This window comes from Lagenorhynchus albirostris, chromosome 12 (genome assembly GCF_949774975.1).
Source record: "Lagenorhynchus albirostris chromosome 12, mLagAlb1.1, whole genome shotgun sequence".
NCBI lineage: Eukaryota > Metazoa > Chordata > Mammalia > Artiodactyla > Delphinidae > Lagenorhynchus > Lagenorhynchus albirostris.
The window spans coordinates 73,559,566-73,574,030 of NC_083106.1; the positions used below are offsets into that span (position 1 = coordinate 73,559,566).

At 38.4% G+C, this 14,465-nt stretch overlaps 1 protein-coding gene across 2 annotated transcripts in view; it reads right to left on the reverse strand.

Moving 5' to 3' along the window:
* Nucleotides 1-3,088: 3,088 nt before the first annotated feature.
* Nucleotides 3,089-14,465, reverse strand: part of BCKDHB (branched chain keto acid dehydrogenase E1 subunit beta) — a 299,229-nt gene continuing 287,852 nt past the window's right edge. Inside the window, exons 11-12 of one of the 2 annotated variants that reach the window (XR_009543796.1) lie at nt 8,053-8,213; nt 3,089-3,599 (exon numbers count right to left, since the gene is read on the reverse strand). The gene's annotated coding sequence lies outside the window, so the exon portion shown is untranslated. The remainder of the gene's footprint in view (nt 3,600-8,052; nt 8,214-14,465) is intronic. The other variant, XM_060167628.1, reaches the window with a different exon arrangement.

A 14,465-nucleotide genomic window follows, 5' to 3' on the forward strand; every position in this document is an offset into this window, starting at 1 on the left:
ACTCCACTCAATCAACCAATTCAAACTCAGAAAGACTACTTGACCGCAATAGTTTGAAATACATTATTATACTAAAATCCATGAGTTCATTGTAATACTCAAGAAAAGGAAAAGCCAAAAATAAACTTATTAGTCACCACTGAGATAGCCTGGGAACCAACTCTTTATTGGAAACTAATGGGAAAAATTACACACTTAAGTATTTCAATATGGACCGTTCAATATGAACGGTTCTCCAGTAAAACAAATAGTAGTGGCTGATGAGGGAAAGTTGTTCTTGACAGAAAAATTCCAGGTAATGTATATGCAATAGATGATTATTTATTAATATTATACGATCATAATTTTTTTATTTTTTAATTAATTTATTTTTGACTGTGTTGGGTCTTCGTTTCTGTGCAAGGGCTTTCTATAGTTGCGGCAAGTGGGGGCCACTCTTCATCGCGGTGCGCGGGCCTCTCACTATCACGACCTCTCATGTTGCGGAGCACAGGCTCCAGACGCGCAGGCTCAGTAGTTGTGGCTCACGGGCCTAGTTGCTCCGTGGCATGTGGGATCTTCCCAGACCAGGGCTTGAACCCGTGTCCCCTGCATTGGCAGGCCGATTCTCAACCACTGCGCCACCAGGGAAGCCCTATACAATCATAATTTTACAACCCCTAATAAAATAATGTTTTCAGGAAATGATTACCAACAAATTCTAAAGCCATTTGGTAAAAGATTGATGGGGAGCTGCATATTTGCAGCATGACAAATTATTACTTTATGGGTTGATGCCTGGTTAATAAAGGGGAAATAGAACTTTACACTTGAAGGGGTCAGGTTGTCCATATCATCATCTCTAAAAGTGGGACACCCGGATATGGTGTGCCCCCTGATGTAATACAAAGTTCACAGAACATCTATAAAAGATTTTTGTCAGAACAGATAAACATGAGTCTAATCAACCCCTTAGCTCTAACTTTAAGCTTATAGATAATATAAGGAGTAGAGAACGAATAGAATCCGTTTGATATAGCCTTGTCTTATTTTTCTGTATTAATAATATTAAGTTTGACTTATTTATTTTTTACTATCCATCGGCCCTCGTGCAATATAAACTCCATTGGCACAGGGACCTTGTAGAGCTGATCCACCACTCTATTCCCAGGGCCTATTACCATGTTTGGCACGTCTTATGTGTTCAATACAAAGTGTTAAACTCACAAATGAATGAACAAGTAATTTTGACCTTGTCAAACTTGTTTCCACATCTGTAAAATGGAGATGACAATACTTGCCTTAGAGGGTTCATGCAAGGGTTAAATGAAGTAATAAACAGTGTCTGGTCCAGTTAGTAGTGCATTATAGGTGTTCAATAAATGGCATCTATTTCTTTCCCATATATTACATATCCGATCCTCACAGTAACAGTACATTTATCGGGCAGGAGTTATTGTCTGCATTTGGCAGATGAGAAAACCGAGGCACAGAAAGACAAGTCAGAAAGATGACTCTTACCTGGACTTGAATCTGGACCACACAGCCAACCATGCCGAGAAAAACCTGACTTTTATCCTCCGACACCTGCTACGAACCTCACCCAAGTTTGCAGGCTTCTTTACTGCCATCCTTCCTTCCCACTCTGGACCTGCTCATTCCCGGGTAGGAGGTGCTGGGCCTGCTGCTTCTCCGTACGGAGCTGGTACTCCGTGTTCCAGGGGCCCAGCCGAGCACTGCATACCGTGCCACACAGCTCCCCTCAGCAGAGCAGGTCTGTTGTCCTGGGCCAATATGCTGTTGTACAAACACAGGAAACCATGTACCATGTGTTCTGGACCTTCTCCAGAAGGACTGTGGTGGACCAGCCCAATTATGCCACCACATCAGACAATGCCCAGGGGCTGGCGCCCTCACACACACACAGCGTCAAAGCTGAGCCACCAAGTCAACGTCTCATGCCGTTGTGCAGCCAATAATCCGTCTAAGATGCCTTAATCTATAGAGACAGTTGTCCTTTAACTTACACTGGATTTGGGGGGAAATGAGTCGATGTCTACTTGCTTTGACAGAGTCACACTTTATGCCACTAATTCCAGAGATTATTTTCACTCCTAGTGCCTCCTTGACTCTCTGGTGCAACCACAGCCAATAAGCCTTGCAGCCACTGAAATTCTCCATAATCCATCTTTCCAAACAAATCGCATTCTGCAGCTCTCTGTGCACCTTACATTCCACTCAGTTTTCTGAACATTCTTTGGAGCATTCCCTTTTCCAAACCCTTTCTCTCTTGCATAGTACAGCACAGAGATGGCCCATGGTATGTATTTATTCACTTTCCTGCTCCACCTAGGACCTAAAGTTTTGATGAGGCTGGTTTGCATGAACGTATACCAAATTTCGAAGAGTGTATATTGTCAAAGGCAACTGAAATGGGATGTTTCCTTTGGTGGGCCATGTCTCCAAGTTGCAGAAAATGGGATCCATGGGCTGATCCTATGGTCTCTGCTATCAAGACATGTCTGCCACAAGCCCTTATGGTCTTTTTATACGTCAGATGTGGGCTCCTTAAAATCAGCCGCATCAGGTCCTGCATTCCATGATGTGTTGAAGTATCCTTTGTTGAGCTGAAACAAATAGACTACCAGATATTTCTCCAGCAAAGATGAGTTTGTTTGGGATCAGCAGAGAATTGCAGTTTGGGGTCTGCAACCCTGGTGAGCTGCGTGCAAGTCCCCACACAGCAAGGGAAGGAGAATGTTTTTATAGCGGGGGCGGGGGGAAGGAAGTTGGGACGGCTGTAGGAAACATGAGTCCGTAGCTTTCTATTGGCTGAGTCCTTCCTGTTGGGCTCTGCTATTACCTCAGGGCATGAGAACTCCCCCTTCTGGTCTCCCAGCTCTATTTAGTTGAGGTTTCTGTTTATTGGGGTTTTTTTTTACATTTAAAAAAATTTTTTTTTAATTTTATTATTTTAATTTTTTTTTACAGTAGGTCCTTGTTATTTATCCATTTTAAATATAGCAGTGTGTGCATGTCAATACCAAAATCCCAAACTACCCTTCCCCACCAGTAAATATTAAGTTCCTTCTCTAAGTCTGCAAGTCTGTTTCTGTTTTGTAAATAAGTTTATTTGCAACATTTTTTTTAGATTCCACATATAAGCGATATCATATGGTATTTGTCTTTCTCTGTCCAACCTACTTAGTGTGATAATCTCCAGGTCCATCCATTTTGCTGCAAATGACATTATTTCATTCTTTTTAATGGCTAATATTCCATTGTGTATATCTACCACATCTTCTTTATCCATTCTTCTGCTGATGATCATTGAGGTTGCTTCCATGTCTTGGCTATTGTAAACAGTGCTGCCATGAACACTGGGGTGCATGCATCCTTTTGAACCATGTTTTTCTCCGGATATATGCCCACAAGTGGGATTGCTGGCTCGTATGGCAGCTCTATTTTACACTATAACGTAACTATAGATGCAGATATGCTTACAGCCATGCTGCTTCTTCTCTCCCCTGCTTCCTTCACATGCAGCTCACTCCACCATGGGAACGAGCAGTCACCAACAGTCTTACCAGCTCTGTGAATGAATCCTCATGGGTCTTGTCCTTTAGAAAAATAAATAAATAAAAGCGCAACAACAAACACAGACCTATTTTAGGCAATGGTTGGATAAATTTTTTATAAACTACAGGTAGTTAAATGTTTAATCTTGGCAGTTAGAGGAGATCTAAACAAGAGGCAAGGGGGCACTTGTCTCACACTGAAGGTGGTTACTGCTTGAAAATAGAAGCTTACAGGTTAAAAGGACTCAGAGGATTGTTTTAGGATATTCATTTCTATATACATAACTGAGACATTGAGAATTGGGGGTCATTTTGTTTCATTTGTTTCTATAGCAAAAAGGCAAAGAAACTATAAGCAATGTGATCATTTGTGACATTTCTTAGGTTTATTATAGTATAAGAATACAGACTAACATTTCTGAAACAAAAAGTGAAACCTGTGATTTGACAAGGAAAAATATGTTTATGAGATTAGGACACAAAATTGGAAACTGTATTTGCCTCAGAAAAGCTGGGTGTTATAGTGGCCAAATCCATAGGCAAGATGTTAGAAAAACTGTTTGAAAATGCAATGAATACAGTAAAAAGTTGTTGAATTCAATGCAGCCTGTCAGTCATTAAACAGTTCTTGTGCACCTGCTGAGATGAAGCTAATACATGCAAGTTCACATAAATTGCAATTTAAAAATCTAACAGTTGTTTGCTTTTATTTAGTCATGAAAAAGAAGTGTTATTAGCAAATATTTTGATTATATTAAAATAATTTTAAACAAAGACTTAAATCTCGAGTTTTTGTCATCTATATCTGATATTTAATATGTTGACAATTTTAGGCAAATCCAGAACTAAAGGTTAAATTCTTTCAACAAGTATCAATAACCATATTCCAGGTATGAAGTTAACATGTAACTACATTATCTTCTTTATAATTCTCATTGTCCCTGTTCTATGTCCCCTCCAATCTTCCTTCTACATAGTTACCAAAACAATCCTCCTAAAATACTAATTTGGTATTAATCTCCCATTTTAAACTTTTCCATGATTCCCAATGACCTACAAGTCAGAGTCCATTTTTTTAATTTTAAATTATTTTTCAAAAATTTTTATGGAAATACAGTTATTTACAATGTGTCAGTTTCAGGTGTACAGCAAAGTTATTCAGTTTTATATATATATTCTTTTCAAAATCCGTGTTTAAATTGCAGCATACAAGTTTCTTCACAATCTGGCTGCCACTTGACCTTCCTATCTCATTCTCCTCCAGTTCAACTCCTGACACTAAAAAAAATATTTTTCCAGCTCACTGAATCTCATAATTTCTAAACATTTTGTGATAGGGCTAGCAATTTACCCATATTACAATTTGTAGAGTAGCGGAAAATATGATTTATTTTGGAGGGAAAAAAGTTGAAATCTTCAGCTTGCTTCAATCACTCTTAGATAACCGAGTCTTGGCTTAGATGACTCCAGCAGAGACATCTGTCTTCTAGACATCTATATGTATGAGATTAGGGTAGGACCTTGCTCACCATTCATTAGATAGACTCTCAATAAACTTACATATTATCAGACAGTAAAATTTTTGATAAACTTTTGATGAAAAGGCTGAAAATTATAGATCAGATGATTAACTGTGGCCAAATAAATAGGAGTTTGTTTTTCCATGATAAAAAAATCCAAAGATCAGTAAGTGCTGTTGTTAGTTTATCTGTTCTGTGCTAACATGGATGAGAAGCTCTTTCTGGTTTTCACTCCACACGCTTAGCATAGTGGCATTTTCCTCAGATTTCTAGCTTCGTGGACAAAGAAAGGAAGCTTCAGGAGCATGCTCCCAGCCATATCCCTATCTTATCCAGATAAAAAATCATTATACAAAAGCCACCCCCAGCAAATTCCACGTATAGCTCATTGATCAATACTTGGTCAAATATTCACCCCAGTCGGTAAGCGACGAATCCAAAGTGATTAGCCGGCTTTTTCAACCTCACTAATGGCAAGGGAAAAAGGGGTTGGCACTGGATGTTGGTGTCTTTCTCAGTGCTTTTCAGGAGCTGGGAAAGGTGGTCCTTAGATCCCTAGATTGTCCTTGCCAATGATCTGTCGGCCTGGTCTCTGCTGACTTTATAAAGTTTCTTGGACAACTCAGGCTCCTCTTAGCTCTGACCACTCTTTGGACCCCGACCATACACTGAGGTCTGACTACATTAGTCACTTGGTCCCTTACCAGATGGCACAACCCAGTGCATTTGCTGTAGAGTTCCTCATTCCCACCACAACAGCTTCCTCCATCCACATTACACAGGAATCAAGAATGTTCTATAAGGAATAATACAGTCCCCTTCTGCTTAATCACACTCTGCTACCATGTTTATTTGTAATATGGAAATGTCCCTCAACTGACTTGGAGGCAGCCTACAAGTTCTTTCCTTCTGGAACAGAACCAAAGCTCCCTGGTTCTTGGAGTTCCATATCTTCTCCAGTATTTCAAAAGCATTCTCTCCCCACCAGCTCAGTCTTGAGTGTGTACTGGGGAGCATGGTGGAGGGACCCTAGTATCTTCCAAACTTTATCTTTGTTCTCAGTCCTCCGACTCTCACAGTGCCTCCCAGTAATCCCCAAAATTAAGATACCTTTTACTTTACTCCAGGCCACATCTTTCATTTTCCAAACTCCATTCTCATGGCTAAGCTGAAACAATGATCAAAGTTACCTATTCTATACAATCAGAAAAGCAGCTACGGTAGCCATCAGGCTCAATCTTTAATGTTAAATAAGAACTAAAATAATTTTTAAAGTCCTTATTCTCTCAAACTATTGCCTGTTGGCAAAATCCTATTTTGAATGTAACAATCTAATTTTTCAAAATGCTACCCTGTTATAATTTCACGTTCTTACATACAGTCTGTATTTAAGACGTGCTATACGCCCATGCCTCTACTTCACCTGTCTCTTTCTGTATTTGGTGATAATCCTAGGTATCCTGAAAGACTCTTTTAAATGTCACCTCCTCTGTGAAACCATTAACAGATTAGAGGGGGTTTTCTACCCTTACTTAAGATCCCAAAGAATTTTAATAGCATTATTTATAGTGCTTTCACCTTATAAGTATTTGATTAATACTCTCTTTCCCTTTGGGGGAAACCTACAGCGTAGTTAAACTTTCTTTCCCTAAACCCATATGGGGATTCATGAATATGTGTTGAATGAACACCTGATAGCATGCCTGCTTTTCCCGAGAATATATTCTACTTTTACACTAGGACAATCCAAACTGGAGGTTGACTGTCACTACTCTACTGAACGCTCTGGCAGAACAGTCTAGAACCACTCATGCCAAGCACTGGTATTTTCCAGAGTAGCCTGTGGAAATAACCTTTGGATGTGAGCTTCCTTTTAACTTATTTAAATGACTTTAACATACCCACCCATAATATTACTAGATGAGAAAAGGAAGGTTTGGGTATGGTTTTATTTTCCTTAGCGGTTAAGAGCATTTAAAATAATATTTTATTTTATATGAGTTTGAATTTCTAAACCTCTGAAAATCCTACTGTCTCAGAAGTTGAGACCTATTCCATGTTCATCTTATAGTTGGCCCTGAATAAATGTTTAAAACCACCACAAAGTTCAGTTTAAAACTATATATATATATATATATATATGATGTGATATATATACATTATATATCTATATATAATGTATATATAGATACATCACTAAGCAGTTAAAATAATAGTTCAAGGTGTTTTTCCCTTTAATTTTTGTTTCTGAAAAGGAAGCTTCAAAGCATATTATTAATCCTAAAGCATACTCATTTATTCACTTTGCTGGACAGCAGAAATGAACATAACATTGTAAAGCAACTATACTTCAATAAAATTTTACAAAAATAATAATACTCATTTATCTCTTCTTTGAAAACTTAACAAGGGATGGGATGTGTATCCACCTCCCTTTTTGCAAAGGGCCTGGCTTTTTAAAAGCCACATTTAACAGTCTTGTCTGCTTGTTAACCTGGTGTTGTCTTCAACTCTCTTTGGAACAGCTATCTCCCAGCTGCAGTTAAACATTCAGCCTAGAAGCTCCCAGCTCACAAGACTTTCTCCATTATTCCCAAGTTTACCAACAGGGAAGCTGTAGTGTTCTCACAGAAAAAGCCAAAAGTTGCTTGAAGAGTTCCAGTATAAGTCATATTTTCCATTTTTATTTTATTTCTGATCCGGAGGCTTAGATCAAGTCTAATTTCTTTGAAGCCCGTGGTTTTGAGATATTAAATTCCATCACAGCATTAGTATCTGACACTCTTAAAAAGTTCCTACGGTGCATACATTTTCACCAAACACTTTAAATATTTTGTGGTTCTAAATATTACGCTGTATTTGAGTTGGGGAGCCATGGGACATACTTTAAAAGTCAAAGGACAGAGAAGGATATAGAATGGAAAAGTGATATAGTCCCCCTTTGTGTTCCAAGCTATGCCACAAATCCCCTTCACCTCGATGGAAGTAACTCTGATGCACTATCTTCCTATGCTTTTCCAGGTCAGGCCACAAATGTATTGATTCAGGCGAATGCAGCTTTTCACACTCTGGATGATGGGATGGATGAAGCTCCTTATATCTGGGTCAACATCTGGCTTCCATTATATGTTATATACTGCAGAAAATGAAGGAGCACAAAAGCATATTATTGCAGCCTCCATTTCTTCCTCTGATCATATACACTCTCAGAAACACACATATACACACACACCCATAGGCATTTTTACTTAAGTAGTGCCATAATATGCACACTGATGCATTTATTTTACTACTTCCTAGTCATCTTTCCATGTCCGAATATGTGACCATGTCTCATCTTTCTTAATGAGGATCTCATAGCATGGATTTCCCCATAATCCATGTAATCATTTCTGTATCGTTAGATGCTTGGGTTGTCTACAGTTTTTCCTGTGACAAAAAAATCTCTGCAATTCTTGTCTTTTCACATATGCAAACTTTCTGGAAGGCAGGTTTCAAGGAGTAAAACCCGAAGGTGATTCAGGTTTTGTTTCTGATGGATAACCACCAAAGAGCTTCAAAAAGACTGTAATAATTACACCCCACGCCGTATAAAAGTCCAAGATTCCTCACACTCTCATCAACACTGGATAATAAAGGAGAAAACTTTTTATTATATATGTATGAAAAAATAAATTATGAAAAATGTACAGTGGTGTTTGTATCTCCAATTAGAGAAGAAACATTTTTTTGAGATTTTTAAATTTTATTATTTTTTAATTTAAGTATAGTTGCTTTACAATGTTGTATTAGTTTCTAGTGTACAGCAAGGTGACTCAGCTATATGTATACATAAATCCCCTCTTTTGTGGATTTTCTTCCCATTTAAGTCATAGCAGAACACTGAGTAGAGTTCCCTGTGCTGTGCAGTAGGTTCTCATTCGTTGTCTATTTAGACATAGTATCTGTAGCGTATATATGTCAGAAACATTTTCAAAGTCTATTTGTTTCTTAAGTTTTAAAACCACACATAAACCTGGACATAAGCAGCACACATCATTTCCCGATTAAATGGGGTTATAACTGTGTTTGTTATATTAAAGGATGAGCTCCTCCAACAAAGAGAACCCAACATACAGTGGCTTACAGAATATAGAAATTTCTTTCTCATGTAACAGAACTGTAATGAGCAGTTCTGATGGACAGGACAGATCTGCTAGGTGTAGTCATTCAAGACCCAGGTTCTTGCCACCTTATTGTTCCTCCATCTTCTAGAACACAAAAGAAGTTAGATACCTACCATATCCAGAAAGAGTCTAGAGGAGGCTTGTTCAATGTTTTAATTTCCAGACCCAGACACATCGCTTCTGCTCACATTCTGTTGACAAGAACTTGGCCATCTAACTGCAGGGGGACTGGGAAATGCAGTCCAGCTAAGAGGCCTGGACTCAATCACAACTCCATTTTCATGACAGAAGGGGAGAACAGATTTGGTCAAATTATCAGTCTTGCCACACTTACTAAACTTCCAGATATCATAATAGTGATTCAAGTAACTAAACTAAATTAAGGAGAAAGCATTTCCTAAAGTCAAATCCAGGAGAAGACAGAATTGCTATATTCAAAAGACAATGTTTTTACATACGTGTGCTGTAAATTACACACAAACTTTGATATAAACAGAGCACATCATTTCAAATTACATAGAAATTTTCTCCCAATGATTTTTTGTTTAAGTATTTACTACTATGTGGTCCATCCTACGCCTTCTAAAGGAACTGGTCATTTCTCCTTATCTGCAGAAATGACCTCTAAATATTGCAATGACTTAGAATGAAATCCCAGGACGCCCCACTTGTCACACTTTTTTCTTCAATTTGTGACAGTTTCTTCTCATGACTGTTCAATTCTGTGCCATTTTTCAAAAACAAATTTGTAATAACTTAACATTTTGAAAGTATACACAAATAAGCCTAAAATGAATTTAGTGTCTAGAAGAAAAGTCACCAAATGTATGCTCTACATTCAGTGAGATGTCAATTCCAAAGCTGTGCTGGGATAGAAGAGAATAGAGGAAGCCGTAACCCTTCTAGCTGGACTCAAGCCTGCGCTGCAATACAGGCCTAACTCCAGTCTTGTTGGCACATTGAACACATTTCACTAAAGGCATACAAAACGTCCTTTATTGTTTTCGGGAAGATGATAAGACCAGCTGAAGAGTTTAATGCCTTCTTTGGCAGTGAGAGATGGAGTCAGGGAACTTTGGCAACTCAAAGGGAGCAATAAAATGACCATGTGAAAAGGGCACGTTGGAAATATAGTAATGACGGCAATGTAAGATGCATAAATGCGATCAAGATTTACTGCTGGAGATGTTACCAGAGCTTCTGATGTGCTGTCACTCTCTACTGAGCCTGGCAGCTCGCTTTTAGAGGAGCAGGGAGTCACAAATAAGTACCAATCAAGGTAACTCCAGGACTGCAGCCTGCTGTATTCTGACCTCATAAACAAGGTATTCTGTAGAATGTATGCACGAGTCAAGGACCGTCTAAAAGGTGATACAAAAGTCTCAGTTCTCAACATAGAACAGAGGAGTAGGTAGTTTACCATTAACTTTACCAGATGGCTTCTTTAAGTACGGTCATAAAGAATAAGTGAATGTTATGTAAAAAGAATCAAGGAGAATGAATGGACAACTACTTCAGCCTGTCCATTTTACAAGACTTCTAATGTTTTAAAGAAACTTGGCACGTTTTTTCTGGAGAAGCTTACACCTCCATTCTCTGCCCCTTATAGATTACTCTGATTAATCTCTTTCATGCTCATAAACATCTCACATGCCCATGTTTGTTACCTGAAGATATATTGTACTCCTGTGTTTAGCTTGGTACATTTTCCTTTCCAAAAATGTCTCTGGGACTTCCCTTCATTAGGAATCATTCTCTTTTCAGTTCAGTGTCACTCACCTGTGACAAAGACTCATGAGCTGCTTAATGGGAAGCACAATATAGCAGGAAAAATATGCCCAGGCCAACTGCCTGCTCGAGAGCCTGGCTTTCATTTTCTCAGCATCTCAACCCAATCTTTCTCTAGGAGGCCGATGATGGGGTTGAGAGTGAATTATTTGTCTGATGGCTTTCTAATAGGGAGGTGGTTCTGAGAGTCAGGATGGAGATGGCCGATCTTCTGCACACGTGTGCGCCAAGTCAAATTACAGTCCAGAGGGCCAGTGGTGAAAGACAACACATTAACCTGCACTGACACCTGTGCATCTGACACACCCTTTCCTGAACTCAAAAGGTCTGTTTCTTTTGAAATATTTATGTCACTGAAAGTAAAGGTCATTCCATTCTGGTGTTTCACTTTACATGATGATGAAAACTGACACTTAAAACAATGAAATCAGTTTCCAAGGCAGAGAGTAAACACACAAAGATGCATCCTTTCTGCCACAAGAGAAGTAAAGGAAATATCAGGTCCTGAAAGGTACATATCAGGTCCTGAAAGGTAAATCTTCAATCGATTTTAAATGGGATTTTTATTCAAATATCCAAATGACCGTTTCTCTGGAGCCTCTTCAATTAGTCCATAGTAACCAAATTGAACATATTGCCTTATTCTATTATGATGTGTCCTCTTGACTGCCAAATTCTGGAGAATTCAAAACAAGTGTGCAAGTGAAACTGAGAGAGGTTAGTATCACAAGAGCATTTGTTGCTTATTAAGATCCTCTGTGTGCTGATTCTGAGACATGTTAATGATTAAATTAATAAAAATATTTTTACCTGACACTTTAGATTTAATTTTAGTAATTTAAAAGAAAAACATAATCAAGCATAAAATGAATTTGCATTTTGAAATAAAGTTAGTAACTTGGACTTGGGTTTCTTTTCTGTTTTCTCAATGCTTTTTGCAATATTCATGCACCTGTGGTCTCATGTCTTTTCCCATCAATCCACTGAAATTGCTGTCAACGTGTGTGTTAATGACTTCTTTGTTATTAAATCCAGGTGACATTTCTCAGTCCTTAACCTACTTTACCTCTTACTCATACATCTAAACAATGTTTACCAAATATCTACCAAGTGTCAGGCACTGCATTAAATGTCAGGCATAAATGTTGAAGCAGAGTTTATTGTGGAATAGAGGAGTTGGATAATAATGAGTTACAGAAATAATTATTCAATTGTTGACTCATAAAGAATAAATATAGCATGCACTAAGAGAATATAGTTGGGAAATATAATTTAGTCAGAGATGTCAGCAAAATTTCCCAGAGGAAATGACTTCTAAGTGGAAATTTAAAACTTATTTACTCAAAAATACCTATGTACAGGGCTTCCCTGGTGGCGCAGTGGTTGGGAGTCCGCCTGCCGATGCAGGGGACACGGGTTCGTGCCCCCGTCCGGGAAGATCCCACATGCTGCAGAGCGGCTGGGCCCGTGAGCCATGGCCGCTGAGCCTGCGCGTCCGGAGCCTGTGCTCCGCAACGGGAGAGGCCACAACAGTGAGAGGCCCGCATACCGCAAAAAAAAAAAACCTATGTACAACTATGTAACTTATTTATCTTCCATTCAGTCAGTCAAAAACATCAACTAACTAATATGTTCACAGATACCACATAATACTGCTCAGTAGTTCTTAGCTGGGCTCACTTAAACTGATAAACTGAGGCTAGAATATAGTACAGTGCCTGATAATAATAGACTAGTGGGTAGGCTGGGGCTGACTGGTTTACAATAACTTAACTAGCATAGCTAGGATAACCAATGCATCTTTCCACTTCATCATTCTTTGGCATGCCAGCTCAGACCTAATCACTTGGCAGGCACAAGGTTTTAAGACAGAGAGAGGAAACCTGCAAAGTCTCCTCAGGTCAAGGCTCAGAAATCACACACATCAATTCCACCACAGTATACAGACCCAAGCAAGTCACAGGCCAGCCCAGATTTAATGAGTAAAGGAAATTGATAGGAGAAGCTGCAAGGTCATAATGCAAGATCAGAAAGAAAACTTGGAATAATTTGTGGCCACTTTTGCAATCTACCACCATGAGGTAGGTGTTATTTCTCCCTATTTTATAGATGATGAACTAAAGCTGGAATATAGCACAATGCCTAGCACAAAGTAATATTCACTAAAAATTATAAAAATAAAAGAATACAGTCATGAATAAATTGAATAATTAAATTAATTCATACTTAAATAGAGCTATGGCTGAGGCCTGGATTGTCTGTTTCCATGGCCTGATTCTTTCTTGTTACTCTATACTGGCTCCTGAATATAAAAAATCCAATGAGATATAACAGTTGAGGAGTGACATGACTGTCTCCAGCTGGAGACTCCCATTGCTAGCCGCGAGACAGCTACATAGGAAGCAGTGGTTTTAAAACATTGGATAATAAACCTCACAGAACTATGATCCCTGAGAGAAGGGAAACACATGAGAAAAACTCTACAAGTGCTCCAACTTACAGCCTAGAAGTTTCCAGGTTGAAGTACAGAGTGGGGAAATCCAAACAGAACCTGGCAGTCTTCCTAAATTTGAGATTAGTGGTCAAGAAGCTCAAGGTAGCTAAAATTTGTAGAAAAGAGTACTGGAGAGGATAAAGCTGCACAGAGAGAGAGCTCCAAAGAGCTATGGAAAAATACCATTGGGTCTATGACTGAGCACAGCTCTGGAATGCAAAAGAAGAAACTACCCAAAGCCAGGGAAAGAACCACTGAAGAGCAGAAGGTGAACAAGTTGTAGAGCTCAAATAGGGCTGGGAATAGTTCATGTTCCCCCCAGCCAGAGTAGAGAGATTTTATAATATACAGGAAAATGAGTAGAATGGCCAGAAGGGTATTGCCTTAGTAGTGGGGCTAAGTTAGCTTGAGACAAAAGGCTTCTCTGGATTCAGGAAAGCCTCAGAAGGATCAAACTAGTTCCAAATAACTTAACTGTACATCAGAACAAAATCAACACTCTTTAAAGAAATTAAAAAACAAAAACAAAATAAGATGTAACAATGATATTCAACATCCAGTGAAAAATTACCAGCATGTAAGAATCAGGAAAATATTTGCCCCATAATCAAGAGAAAAATCAATCAACAGAAACAGATCCATATATGACAGAAGTAATGAAACTACAAAGACTTTAGAACAGCTATTATGAATATTATAAATGCTTCATAAATTCAAGGATTAGAAAAACACATTAAAATGATGAAGAGAAAAATGGAAGATATAAAAAAGACCCAAACAGAAGTTCATGAGATGAAAATAGCAATATCTGAAATTGAAAAAATTATATTGTATGTGATTAACAATAGATTATACAAAAGATCAGTGAATCCAAAACATAGGAATATAAACGATTCAAAAGGAAGCAAGAGAGGTAAAAAGACTAAAAAAGACACTTCCC